Here is a 13,794-nt window from a genome sequence, read left to right on the forward strand (position 1 = left end):
AGGACAACCCTCTGCCTGTGAATCAAAGTAGCACAAACCGGCTGCAGCTGCACTTCGGAGAACTCAGCCCCTTGTCATGTCCTGATGGTGTTAAGACATAATAATTGCTGTAAGGTGGGGGTAGCAGGGAGAGAGATTGAGCTCCTGATTTCTTTATTAATGTGAGGTCTATTTTGCAGCCAGTTGGAGGAAAGTTTTCCTCATTTGGCAGAGATGTTGTCTTTGCATGTGCTGGAGAGGGCATGAGAGTAGTGTGGGAGTATGTGGAGACACAAAGTCTTTATGGACAATGTTGGAAAATTGTAATATAGAAAGAGACAAATTTAAAGGCACCCTGTCCAAACATTGAAAACTCCTGAAGATGGGTAAGACTGGCACAGAGCAGGATCACATGCCCTCAATACGGGTAAGAAGAACAAAAGAAATAGTGGCTGCATGACCAGTCCCAAAGAAAATGTTTTTCTTTTCACAGTTGTGGAAATATAGGCAACAATTATTAGTATTAATAAGCAGAATAATAAGCAGAATTCTTGATTATTGTTCAAAGTTGAAAATTTCAATAAGGACTTCAGAAATCTTCTCATGGGATCTTAACTGCTGTAAAGATTCTCTATGTTAGTGATATTTAAGTACTTTTCAAATATACTGTTAACATTTAAGAGGTCGCTCTATGCTTATTCTCTAAATGCAATACCAAGAGATATATTTCATTGTCAGACCTGCTAGTACACATTTCCTGAACACATGTGGTCAGGGATGAAGTGCACAGACTGGAGGCATCAGAACAGGCAAGATGAGAAAAAAAAACAGAAGAAAGCCATAAGTATAAACAAGGTCAAGTTAATATATCAGGGAAATAGGTATAAAACTTCAAGACAACGATGCAGAGACTGTGTTTGTCATTGAGGTTTGTACTGTGAGAATTCAGACAAACGTTCTTACCTCTGCCTCTTGTAGCAGTGTATAATTAACCCCTGAAGGAAGAACCTGCAGACCTCGATTGCGGATGTGCTGTGACACTGCACAAAGCACCTGGAGGAAAAAGTTCCCACTGTAGCATTTTCACACGGGCTGTTAGTGAGATCTCCTCTACACTGTCTTCTGGACTGGAAGGCTGGAGGCCAGGCCCAGAGAGAGTGGTGGGGATGGAGCTGCATCCAGTTGGGATCCGGTCACCAGTGGTGTCCCCAGGGATCAGCGTTGGGCCCAGTCCTGTTTAATATCTTTATTGATGATTTAGATGAGGGGATTGAGTCCACCATCAGCAAATTTGCAGATGACACCAAGCTGGGGGGGAGTGTGGATCAGCTGGAGGGCAGGAGGGCTCTGCAGAGGGACCTGGACAGGCTGGAGAGTTGGGCTGATTCCAAGGGGATGAGGTTCAACCAGGCCAAGGGCCGGGTCCTGCCCTTTGGCCACAACAACCCCCGGCAGCCCCACGGGCTGGGACAGAGGGGCTGGAGAGCAGCCAGGCAGGAAGGGAGCTGGGAGTGGGGATGGACAGGGAGCTGAACAGGAGCCAGAGTGTGCCCAGGGGGACAAGAGGGCCAATGGATCCTGGCCTGGCTCAGGAACAGGGTGGCCAACAGGGCCAAGGAAGTGATTCTTGCCCTGGACTCAGCGCTGGTGAGGCCACCCCTGGAGTGCTGTGTCCAGCTCTGGGCCCTCAGCTCAGGAAGGACATGGAGGGGCTGGAGCAGGGCCAGAGGAGAGCAACGAGGCTGGGGAAGGGACTGGAGCACAAGTGCTGGGAGGAGAGGCTGAGGGAGCTGGGGGGGCTCAGCCTGGAGAAGAGGAGGCTCAGGGGAGACCTCCTCACTCTCTGCAACTCCCTGACAGGAGGGGGGAGCCAGGGGGGGGTTGGTCTCTTTTCCCAGGCAACTCTCAGCAAGACAAGAGGGCTGGGTCTTCAGCTGTGCCAGGGGAGGGGTAGGTTGGAGATTAGGAAGAATTTCTTTCCAGAGAGGGTGCTCAGCCATTGGAATGGGCTGCCCAGGGAAGTGGTGGATTCTCCATCCCTGGAGGTGTTTAAGGTGAGACTGGATGTGGCATCAGTGCCATGGGCTGGGAACCACGTCGGGATTGGATCAAGGGTTGGACTTGACAATCTCGGAGGTCCCTTCCAACCCAGCTGATTCTATGATTCTATGATTCTATGATTCTATGATTCTTTCAGACCGTGCCTAAGACATTTGTGTGTGGCCGGTGTGTCGCGTCCCACAACCCTGCAGAGAGATATTTAAGCATTTCCCTGTCAGCCTCACACACAAGAGGTGAAGGCAACAGTGACTTATATTGGACATGTGGGTACTCTCCTGCATTCTTTTGGGCTACCTGTTTATTTGTGAGAGAAGACACAGCTCAGGGTGACAAAGGCTGTGTGCAGAATCATCGGGAGGGGTCACTCATGGTGTAGAGCCATAGAGTGTGGGGCAGTGTCTGAACCTTTTCAGATCACCAGTGTAAGCATTTGTGAGGTCAAAGTGTAGCACAGAGCACAGAAAAAAAATCTGCGTTAAAACAACTCAAAAGAGAGTCCTTATATCTATACTTTGAAATACCAAACTATTTGTTTCAGAAACAGCAGGAGCAAGCAGGAAGTCCCAAAGGACTTTAAAAAGAGGAATTCATTGACATTTCTGCGATAAAACATGGCTGGGTAGGAAACAAACTTAACCAATTGCTCTTCTCTACTCTCATCTGCTTCTGCAGAACATAATTGAGGCCTAAAGCTATTGTCCATTTGACATCTCTAATGAGAAATTAACTATCATTTTATTTGTGTTGGTCCCATGCATGACCTCTCCTTGAAATGGGCAGCCCTTGAAAAACAAGGCATTATATCCTCATTTTGAACTTGGCTGAAAAATGGATTTTTCTGAGCACCAACCAGTAAGATTTAATTTATATTTGTTTAAATGGACAATGCCAGTAACAAACTGAGGCACACCTACTATGACAGTGTGGTACACCTCAAGGAATCACATGGGGGTTACCTGGATTTGTAACAGACATACTTCAAGAAGAAAACAGTATACTAGCACCCACATTCAGTTTTGCAAAGTAGGGCCTTGTACAGATTTGAATATACCACCTCCTTTCCTTGGATGCGTTGTTTTTTCTAATCACAAAGTCCCCTTGGATCAAAGAATCACACTGGCTGAGCAGTGTCAACAGACATTTGCAGTATAAACCAAACCTGAAAAAAAACCCCAATGAGATTCCTAAGTATGCACATAGAGAATCTCTCCTTAATTAACCCCATTGAAGGGAGATTTTCCCAGTTCTCTAAAGAAGTTTGACAACGGGAAGAATCATAAGGATATATTTTATGTATTAACATAACTTCCAATTACAATTTTACCTGTCAATTTTAACCTTAATATCTGATTTTTTTGTTGCTGTTGTTCTCTTTTGCTTACCTTGACCATGAACTTACCTAGCACAAAAAACCTTCATTTAGACATGTCCAGCCCTTTAAATTTTTGTCTTCTGCCCTTGAAGCCTGAATGTCTCAAGCATCCTGGGAGCCTTCATTTCCTTCAAAAAACACACACAGGAACGAGTCGGTAATGGTGCCACTGGGCTGCACAAAATGTGCCTGGAGGTCTGTAAATTATCTCTAGCCAAATGTGGGATACGAACTGATATTTGATAACAGTGACCCAGGTAAAATTCCCACGAGTTTATGGAGAAGAGCATTATCCGTGATCTTCACAAGACCCAGACAGATGCATTTTCTGCTATAATGTGTGTATCAAAAAGATGAAAAACATAATCCCAGCAACTGCTTTGAAAATGGTTTCATCCATTAGAGAGCAGGCCCATTATCCTGAAGCCATTTATAACACTACTGTCTCAGCAATAAGTTCATGAACACTTTTATGTGACTCATCATGTTTATGAATTAATATGGGCCCATAACATTTCTCTGTTGCAAGGTAATACCTTCATCTCTGTTTCACAAAAGGGGAACCAAAGCACAAAGATATGAAACAACATGCAGGTAGAGAAACATCTGCACTTTCTGAATTGTATCTTTGGAAGAAGTGCAATTTACCCCCTTTACTCACCTTACTTATGCTGTTATGATTAGAATGTAGCTGAGGGGTTTCAATCACTATAGGAACACTAGATTTCATCATACCCCTGCATACAAACACACTAGTCGGAGAGAGACTGCAAAATATATATTCTTATATATATGTTTTATAAATTTGTATATTTTATAAATTTATATATATAAATATATATTAACATATATTTATATAAAAAAATTTTATATGCATATATATATTTATATATGTGATTTATATTAATATAACTGGGGGAAAAAAATTAATGTGTTTACTATTCTGTTCTAAAGTTATTGAAATTTAATCTGTGCTCCTGAGAAACCACGTTGATTTCACAGAGTTGGGCAAAGGGCAAGATAATGTTAAGACACAAAAATTACAAACTCCAGCTGTTTTTGTGCTGACTGCCCTGTTGTTTCCAGGCACTTCACCGTTATGCACACACACACCCCGCCCACATTATTTAAAAATAAACTTTTACTGCACCTACTCAAAAGCATAGCCTTTCAATTTCACCTTGTAGGAAAATAAAAAAGAAATCAAAAGAGGGAGCATTTAATTTCAAAGGAAAAAATTATTTTTATTTTAACACAAAAGCAGAAACACACACACACACCCCCCCCCCCCGAATTTGTCTTCAAGATTTTACTTTTCATTTATTTATAAAAGAAATTTTAAAACAGTGGTTAGTATTTCAAAACAATCTTCAACAACTTGATCTTGCATGAAGTTTTCTAGGAATATACTTGGACAATATGAATTTTTTACTAATAAACCTTAGGAAAAATCAAACTTTAAAGAAATGACAGAGAAAATAATAGGCTTTGATCCAAATAGTGTATCAAGGACTTTGAACTTCCTAGTAATGGCTGGTAACCACACAAGCTCATTTTGCACTTAGTATTCCTGTGGTAACCCTGGACGACTCAAGCCTCACTGCAGCAACTGCATATTTATCCTAATTTTTAATTAAATATTAAAAATAGATGCTGTAAAGAATAAAAAAAGAAAATTTTAGATCTAGAAATTATTCATCTGTCACGTGTGCTGCCAGAACTTTAATCTTGAGAGGTGAAGTGGTGAAACAGTAATTCACACAAGATAAATGCGATAGACTGCACTGAATCACTTCCAGCGGGATTATTCAAGGCATGCAAAAGTTTAAGCCGTGCTTAAGGCCCCAGATTTCAGCCACAAATCCTGCTCATTTGCCTTGGAATGGGTGAAACTGTTCACCTAAATGACCTGGATGTGCTGTAATCACTGGGTATCTTTCAATGACAACGTGTTCAAATACCAACTGCTAATTATTATTTGCAATCATTAAACCAAATCAAAGCCGATAGAAATGACCAGTGCTTCAATTTGCAAGTCTTATTCTCCTTAAATTGTCCCAGGATGTTAAAGGTGGTAATTGTTTCAAAGTCCTTTGTATGTGGGCGTGCAGAAGATCGAGTGGGAAGAGATAACATCAGTTTTTGGGGAGTAAACCCTTCGAGGGGCAAGGAATAGCTCTGGGAGACCAGTCCAGTAGAGCAAAGACACTCCTTGCTCATTATGTGTCTTGAACTGGTGTTTTTTCCAAATGGAACTCCAAAACGACAAAGCCAATCAATCAACAGGACTCTGTTACGCTGGCTTTGGTCAGTTTCCAAAGTCCAGCAAATAAAAGGCATTTCTTAATGTACTTTACAAAAACCGTTTCCTGTACAAAAAGCCCATGGGCCTTTTTTTCTTGTAAATCGATCTGCTGTTAATCTGTACTCCTGGTACCACGGGATCACATAACAATCCTATTCTTCACTCAGTAAATATTCTGTAAGTGCAGAACAGTTTTTGGAAAAGTGAACCAGGAAAAAAAAAAAAGAGAGTATCAAGAATCAGATTGCAAACAAAGTTAAGACAAAAGGCTCAGGCATTAGTCAGCTGAAAGTTCTATGATGAGGTCAACCAGTTATTTCAAAAAGGTGGAGATCTGGCATTACTGCAGATGATACATGAAAGGCATAAGCTTTGAGGTACGTAAATATCCAGAAAGGTAATAGTTTTCATCGTGGTTGTTTCCACACACACTTGCACTGGCTTAGTGACATTTGTTTAGCTAAAGCAGGGTAAATTCTGGCACATAATGTCATTTTGGTTAAGATTAGATCACAACAGACTAGACTCAAAATTCCTTTTCACACCTCCCAGAACAGTAATATTAAGACCCCAATATTCTCAAGCAAAAATAAACCAATCCTAAAAATATTGCATGTAACATAAAAAATGTACTCTAAACCGAAAAACCACGTAGGAAATAGACATTTCCAGAGGAGAATCGAGTATAAAATATTACCTTTCAAACCTGTTCGTGATTTATTCTAGAGATTATAGTGTGTTGATCATCAGGCTCTATATTTATGTCATTAACCTGACCTGAGTCATGGCAATGATACTACGTTTTAAGACAAGAGAAAAGGAGAAAGAAAAAAAAGAAAAAGTGGCTTTCACATGGGAAATTCAATTTACTTGTGGCTCTGGTGCCCCCAGAGACCAATTTAGAGCAGGTCCTGTGATAAATCCACCACCCAATGCCATTGCAAATTGCTGGGTTAATGAAGAGAGTTCAAGAAGGGAAATGAGAGCCGAGGGTAGAAAGGTGTTGATCATCTGTAAATGACTTGCTGCAGGGAGTACGGTGTTAAAGTTCCGAGAGTGAAATGCGCCGGTTTTTTTCTTGGATGATAAGCAGAAAAATGACTTCACTTTCATTTCTATATTTCACAAAAACTTCCCTGTCAAACTAATTCTTTTTCGTGTACCCGGCAGCGTGAAGTTACAGTAGAGGAATTTCACGTGCAAAGAAAGGAGTGAAAAACAGGCAGAGCAGAGAGAAAACATATGAAGGTTTTTGGGTAAGAAAATACTTTTCTAAAATAACAAAATTGCAGGTTTTAAAATGTTTGATACTCCTTACAGAAAAAAAAAATCTGTCAGTTTTCTTTAGTAAATTCTCGTATGTTGTACCTTCACACTTCTTTTTCTTGTAGTTACTTACAAACAGGGAAGCAAATCACTTTTCCCAAAATACTTGTGTTGTCCACAGGCAGTGGCTTACTTCTCTTCCACACATACGTTCCAAAACTATAGTTTCAATCAAATTTCATTAACTTCGTGCCATGATTGAATAAGTTTTTTGTGAATTCATAATTCACATTTGCATTGCAGAGTTCTTTTAAGTGCACCAACACCTTTAGGAGTGCACCAGTCTGAAACTAGTAAGACACAACCTTTATTTCTTGTCTTGTTTTGGGGGGGTTCTTTGTTTGTTGGTTTTATTCTTGTTGGGTTTGTTATTGTTTTTAATGGGCAGTAGCTCTATCAAGCAAAGAAAATACTGAGGACTGTTTCATCCCCTTCTGTAGATAACTGGCATTAAATTAACTAGTCTCAACTTTCAGATATCTTCAAGCATGAAACTCTTTTGAGTGACACTGTTCTCATGTTTGTAGGATTAGGATTTTCAGCAGTGTTGCCCTCTTTGGCCTCTTCAGAGCTCCACGCTCCCTTGCATGATGAAGGATGTAGGACATCCAAGTGAGTTTTCAGAGTGAGCAGAATCTGCTTGTGGTGTTCAGGATCCATAGTGCATGTCCTGATCCCTTGTTACTCTTCCTGCAAATAAAAAAACTAAGAATTTAGACAGTCCTATGTGTTTTATTTTAACCATTCCGTCTCCTGAATCTGTGTAATAATGCTTTGAAATTATCTGTGTGATTAAACTGTGAAGCAGAAAGAAAAACAGCTAACATAAGATCTAAAACACCCATGAGCTTCTGTATCACTTTCTAAAATAAAAGCTTTGATGCTCATTTCTTTAATAAGAAATAATTTCGTGCTGTCAGGTTAGCTAAATAGTGTCATATGTTAATCTTGTGTTTTAATTGTTCCCAAGAACGTCCCTATCCCTTTTTAATTTATATGTTTAAAAGGTGCAAAGGGGAAAACTGCAACAATCCCCCAAACCAGGAAAACCAGAGCACGCCTTTAAATGTTTCTCTTGAAGAAATTAATAACCTCTGTTCTAGGAGGAAAAAGAGGAACCCTTCTGACGTCTTACCTTTTATCGAGTTAACACTTGGTAAATTGTTCATCACACGAGCATATAAATTGATTTTTCACATCCACTGTGAAGGTGTTTCTAGAGGAAAAGGGGGGAAAGGGCAGGAAGGCATGAGAGGATGGTGTTGGTACATCCTGATAGGTACATTAGCCAAAACCAAATAGACAAACAAAAGCCCTACATATTAGTGCAAATGTGCAGCCTCCGGGCAAAGGACCTTGACACCGGAGTGCGGCTTCCTTAGCAAATAGCGGGGAGAGGAGTCCTTGAATCTGTGAAGCACCTTTTAAACATATAAATTAAAAAGCGATAGGGACATTCTTAGGAACAATTAAAACACAAGATTAACGTGTTACACTACTTAGCTAACCTGACAGCATAAAATTATTTCTTATTAAAGCAGTGAGCATCAAAGCTTTAATTTTAGAAAGTGACACAGAAGCTCATGTGTGTTTTAGATGCAGGAGCCATCGGCAAGTCCATCAGCAAGCCTTTCATGGACCGAGGGCACTCTGCTGTGCTCCTGATATCGTCGAAAACGCCGGCTAAAACAGCCACTGGATTGCTTGGAGTATGCTGGCCCTACAGAAAAAAATGGGAAGTGGCACATCGCGGTTTCATTACTTTTGAAAATTGGTGCGGAAAGTTAGAAAGGGCTGATGATTAAAAAGAAAAACAAACAGGAAGCAAATGTAGAGGGTGAGTTCAGAAGCTTGAGACAAATCCTCTCCACAAGTGATGCAAGAACTTTATACTGTATGGCCAATAGGTGGTACCTGATCAGAAGGTGGTACCTTTTCACCTCGTGGTCCTGATTTCGAGATGCAAGGGTAGCTTCAGACTCAAGAAGCTGGTGTGTAAAGAGCAGCTGCCTGTGTTTCATATATGGAGCCCAAAATGCCAGTCTCAAAACACCCCTGGTCAGTGCCTGGTGCCTTGGGACACGTGCCAGTAGCACTGGTTATTGCCATCTATAAATTCACCTCTTTCCCTCACTTGGGGAAAGAGGAATTTCTAAAATTCTAAATTTTTAATTCGAAGTTTCAGGAGGAAAAAAGGAAAACGGCAGTAACAGCCATGTCTCCCTCAGCCTGCTCTGGGTGCTATTATCCTGGCTGAGCACTTTACTTGCCACAGGACTATGAAAGGATCTGTGCTGAAAGCCCTGCTTCAGAGAGAGCTATTCCCTTTTGTGTTCCCTCATTTCCCCCAGCTCCCATGGAGAGTATAAAGAACTGATGTGAAGTAAGATGTGTGTACCAGCTTCAGCAGTGTGCCCAGGTGGCCAAGAAGGCCAATGGATCCTGGCCTGGCTCAGGAACAGGGTGGCCAACAGGGCCAAGGAAGTGATTCTTGCCCTGGACTCAGTGCTGGTGAGGCCACCCCTGGAGTGCTGTGTCCAGCTCTGGGCCCTCAGCTCAGGAAGGACATGGAGGGGCTGGAGCAGGGCCAGAGGAGAGCAACGAGGCTGGGGAAGGGACTGGAGCACAAGTGCTGTGAGGAGAGGCTGAGGGAGCTGGGGGGGCTCAGCCTGGAGAAGAGGAGGCTCAGGGGAGACCTCCTCACTCTCTGCAACTCCCTGACAGGAGGGGGGAGCCAGGGGGGGGTTGGTCTCTTTTCCCAGGCAACCATCAGCAAGACAAGAGGGCTGGGTCTTCAGCTGTGCCAGGGGAGGGGTAGGTTGGAGATTAGGAAGAATTTCTTTCCAGAGAGGGTGCTCAGCCATTGGAATGGGCTGCCCAGGGAAGTGGTGGATTCTCCATCCCTGGAGGTGTTTAAGATGAGACTGGATGTGGCATCAGTGCCATGGGCTGGGAACCACGGTGGGGTTGGATCAAGGGTTGGACTTGATGATCACGGAGGTCCCTTCCAACCCAGCTGATTCTGTGATTCTATGATTCTATACATGCAGTGCCTGTTCCCTAGATACCCGTGACATTTGTTTCTCTTCCTATCTGGAACCATCTCCCAAAATATTGCTAGTAAAGGGAGTTTCCTTCTTGGTGCCATTTTCCTACTTGCTCCCTTTTTATTGAGAGTCCAGACCCATTTCTCCCAGAATGAATCTAATTGAGAGCTGTAGCCATCTGTTCAGACACCAGAGTTTGCATTTCTTTCCCAGACTTGGTAGCCAGAAAACTAGATCAAAGGAAGTAACTTTTAAAGAACATATGAAAGGTCAAATCCTTGAATGAGTGCCTCTACAAACTTCACTCTCTGATTAAAAACAGGAACAACAAAAGCCTGAAGGCAATTGTATCTGTTAATGAAAGATTAATTAAAAGTTATGAGAATGCTGCTTAATTTAGTTTTTGACCTTTTGCATGTGCTAACAAGTCAGAATAACTGTGTAGAATCTTTGCAATAGGCAACCAAAACAAATTATAAAAGCATCGAGATTAAATTGGTGGCCTCTCTGTCTGCAGCTAGAGTAGGTGCCTTATTTGCTCAGCAAATTTACTGCTTATTTCTAGCTGTAGCCTCTGAGCAAGAACTGCTGCCAAAATGGAGGAACCCGTTTCCTGGGGATTTTTTGCATCCATCCAAAATATTTTTGGGAACACGACAAACATACAGGGTGAGCAAAGGGAAGAGTGGATTTTTTATTTCCTCAAATACACTAACAAGCAAACTTTCAAGACATGTAATTCCACTTTTTAGGTTATTATTATCATCATCATTATTCTTGTAATTGCTATTATTTCTTAACACTGAAGATTCAGTGGCATGGTGAGGTTTGGGGCTGGACCAAGGATCCAGCTGCCAGATTTTTTCTACAATGGGAACAGCGACATTTGACCCATCATAGTAGTGAAGAGATTCTGGAAAAAACAACTGCAGCCTACAGTTACTGCCCTGCAGTAACTCCTTTAGATACAGATTTGAGGCATATGCAGGACAATTATTATATAGTTCCTATTTATTGTGATGGCTTCAAAAGTAGAGGTTTGTGGGATTTTTAGTAGGTTGTTTTCACCTTAAATTCACTGCGAGGCCTGAAAGCTTTGGATAAAAAAATATCAGGAGTTTTAGCTTCGCCCAGAGTTTGAAACTTACACTTGGATGGAAAGTAAATGGAGAACACTTCAATTTTCCTGCATTCAGTAGTGAATTATTCTAATTTATCTGACCTGCCAGAAATTTAAGAATCAGATCTGATGAGTATATGTGTGTGTTCATACATATAGGTATACATATGAAAAAAATATAGATACACATACAGAGACATGAATACAAAGGTAATTTATATTTACTTATGTACACACATATATACACACACAATGGGCTAAAATACAAAAACACTGACTTTCTATATCAAAATGAAGTGACGTTTAACGAATTTGATTCATGAGCAAGCATGCTGAACTTCTTCCAGAGGCTCTTCAATTTAAATAAAAGTCTTCTAAATGCATGAACTTATCTATGTTTGTGAGTGACAAAGAGGGCTCTTCTTTGTTAAACATTTACCACGTTAAGCTATTAATGCACGAATTAAGCAAACAAAAGACCCACAACACTCTGATTACTAAATTTGCTAATTTACTTATTGGTTTTACCAGGTTAATTGGATTTTGTTAATCCCTCTAGAATTAATTTTTCTATCTGTGTTCCTTTGAGAACTTTCCTTGTAAAGGAAAAAAAAAAAAGCCTGAGAGCTTTAGTACTCTGACATTTTTGTTTCATATTAAAACAAATTTCAGAGTCTCTAGAGGGAACATTACCTCCAGCTACTTAGTCCATATGCACTTGCAAAGAAAAATATAGCAGTACTTAAAATGCAACATTCTGGTGAATATCTGAGATTTACATATGAATACTCAGATATTTTCTCTCCGAAGCACCATAAAAATCTCATCAGTCATTGCTAAAACGTTCTGAGTGCTGCCGTTTGGTGCTCTTTCAAAACTGTGAACATTGTCTTTAAGGACTCTCCATCACTGCCTGTTCAGCTGAAGTATTTTCTGGGAGGGCGAAGGGACATGGTTTAGAGCAGTAAAGAACTTGAAACAACGCAGGAAAATCATTCTTGTTTCCGCCTAATTTAAAGCTATTTAAATGGAAGGAGGTTTGTTTCTGCAGGTCTTACAAAAAAATAAAGTGTCATGTACTTGCCAGAATTTTGAAACTGCGTTTTCAAAATGTAAATTATATAAAAACCTCACCTTGTTTAACAAGACAATGCAGAGTAAAGAGATTTTGATATCAGAACTTCTTTTCATAAAGAAAAATAACTTTATTGATTTTCTTTCCTTTAATGTTTTTGTCTTGGGGTGTCTTCTCAGTTACACTTTAACTTCAGCAAAGCTGGAAAAGTAATATGGGAAGTATTAACACCTTAAAATAAGATGTCTCTGTTCTCAGTGTGCACACTCAAAATCTTTTCAGTTCTGGTAAGTAAGTAACTGATCAAATTGTTTATTTGCTGCTTTAAAGAGTTTCATTTTAAACTAAAAATGGGGCAGGAAGAATCACAAAATTCAATCTCATTTCCACTTTTCATGTGGTTTTTTTCCCTCTAGGGAAGATTCTGAGACTCTTGCAGAGCAGATTTATACCTATGCCCATCACAACAGAGCTAGTACATCACTGAAGCCAAATGCTAAAATATATGTTCAATGACAGTTCATTGTCATTTGTTTATTAAGTCTGATGCCTTTAAATTTAGAACCAATGGAATGAAAACCTGATCTTCCCATCAATCTTGGGAAGACTGCTTGTGATACACAGATCACTGCTGTAGGATCCATAGTATTAATATTTATATAGAGCACACACAGCATCCTTGAGTCCTCATTGTTTCATTAATTCTCAACCTGCTCAGTGACTGATTTCTTTACTCCCAAGAACAGGTTTTATTTTTCTGTTGTTTTGGGAACACAGAAGGTTCAAGGTACCCTACACAGCATCATGTCTCAGGATACCCCACACAGCAGAGCTCCAGCCTCACAGTCAGTGAGGTAGGTGTGTGAAAAACAACCCATGTTCATACCCAGGTGGCATTGCTGTACAAGAAATAGTTTCTCTTGTATAAGTCTTCCCTACACTGGGAATTTTAGTCACATAACTGCTCTGACACAGACCACCAGTTAGTTACACAGCTGGGAAAATGGATTCAAGGTAGTTTTATCCAGCTCAGCAGTAGTCATCTTATTCTAATGTGGACTGCAGAAATCTTACTTAAAAACATGTTAGGTGATCATGATGGAGCTGATGGAGGTCAAAAATATCTTAATCTAAATTTTCTTCAAATATTTTCTGGTTCCCCTTAGGACTTAAGAGTTTTTTCCTTTTCCTCCATTAGGGCAACTGATTAAAATATTTTCATTCTTTTGAGAAAATACAGAGAGGTCATCAAGGGTTCAGAAACGGATTCCCCTCTCCAACCCAGCCTAATCTGGGACAAATAAGTTTATGTTTGTGTGGAACAAGTTCTGTTTTAAGCCAGCAATGTCTGGCTCTACACCTCCCATCCCCAGCCACACAAGCATGTATCAATATCACCAGTCTTACTGATCTAATGACTGATTTACATTGCTCCAGGCTAAAAAAAAAAAAAAAATCGATGCCCCATAAGGCATTCCATAAAACCCTCGCTGGCCATCCATGCCTTAC

At 40.6% G+C, this 13,794-nt stretch overlaps 1 long non-coding RNA gene across 1 annotated transcript; it reads left to right on the plus strand.

The window, feature by feature from the left end:
- The first annotated feature begins 2,207 nt into the window (after positions 1–2,207).
- On the plus strand, positions 2,208–7,324 carry LOC120323078. The gene is made up of 3 exons (XR_005563199.1): positions 2,208–2,303; positions 6,888–6,973; positions 7,287–7,324. It is a non-coding gene; the product is annotated as an uncharacterized LOC120323078 (long non-coding RNA).
- The last annotated feature ends 6,470 nt before the right edge of the window (positions 7,325–13,794 follow it).

Source organism: Pipra filicauda, unplaced genomic scaffold, assembly GCF_003945595.2.
Source record: "Pipra filicauda isolate LSUMZ 115617 unplaced genomic scaffold, ASM394559v2 scaffold107_size2268652_pilon, whole genome shotgun sequence".
Taxonomy (NCBI): domain Eukaryota; kingdom Metazoa; phylum Chordata; class Aves; order Passeriformes; family Pipridae; genus Pipra; species Pipra filicauda.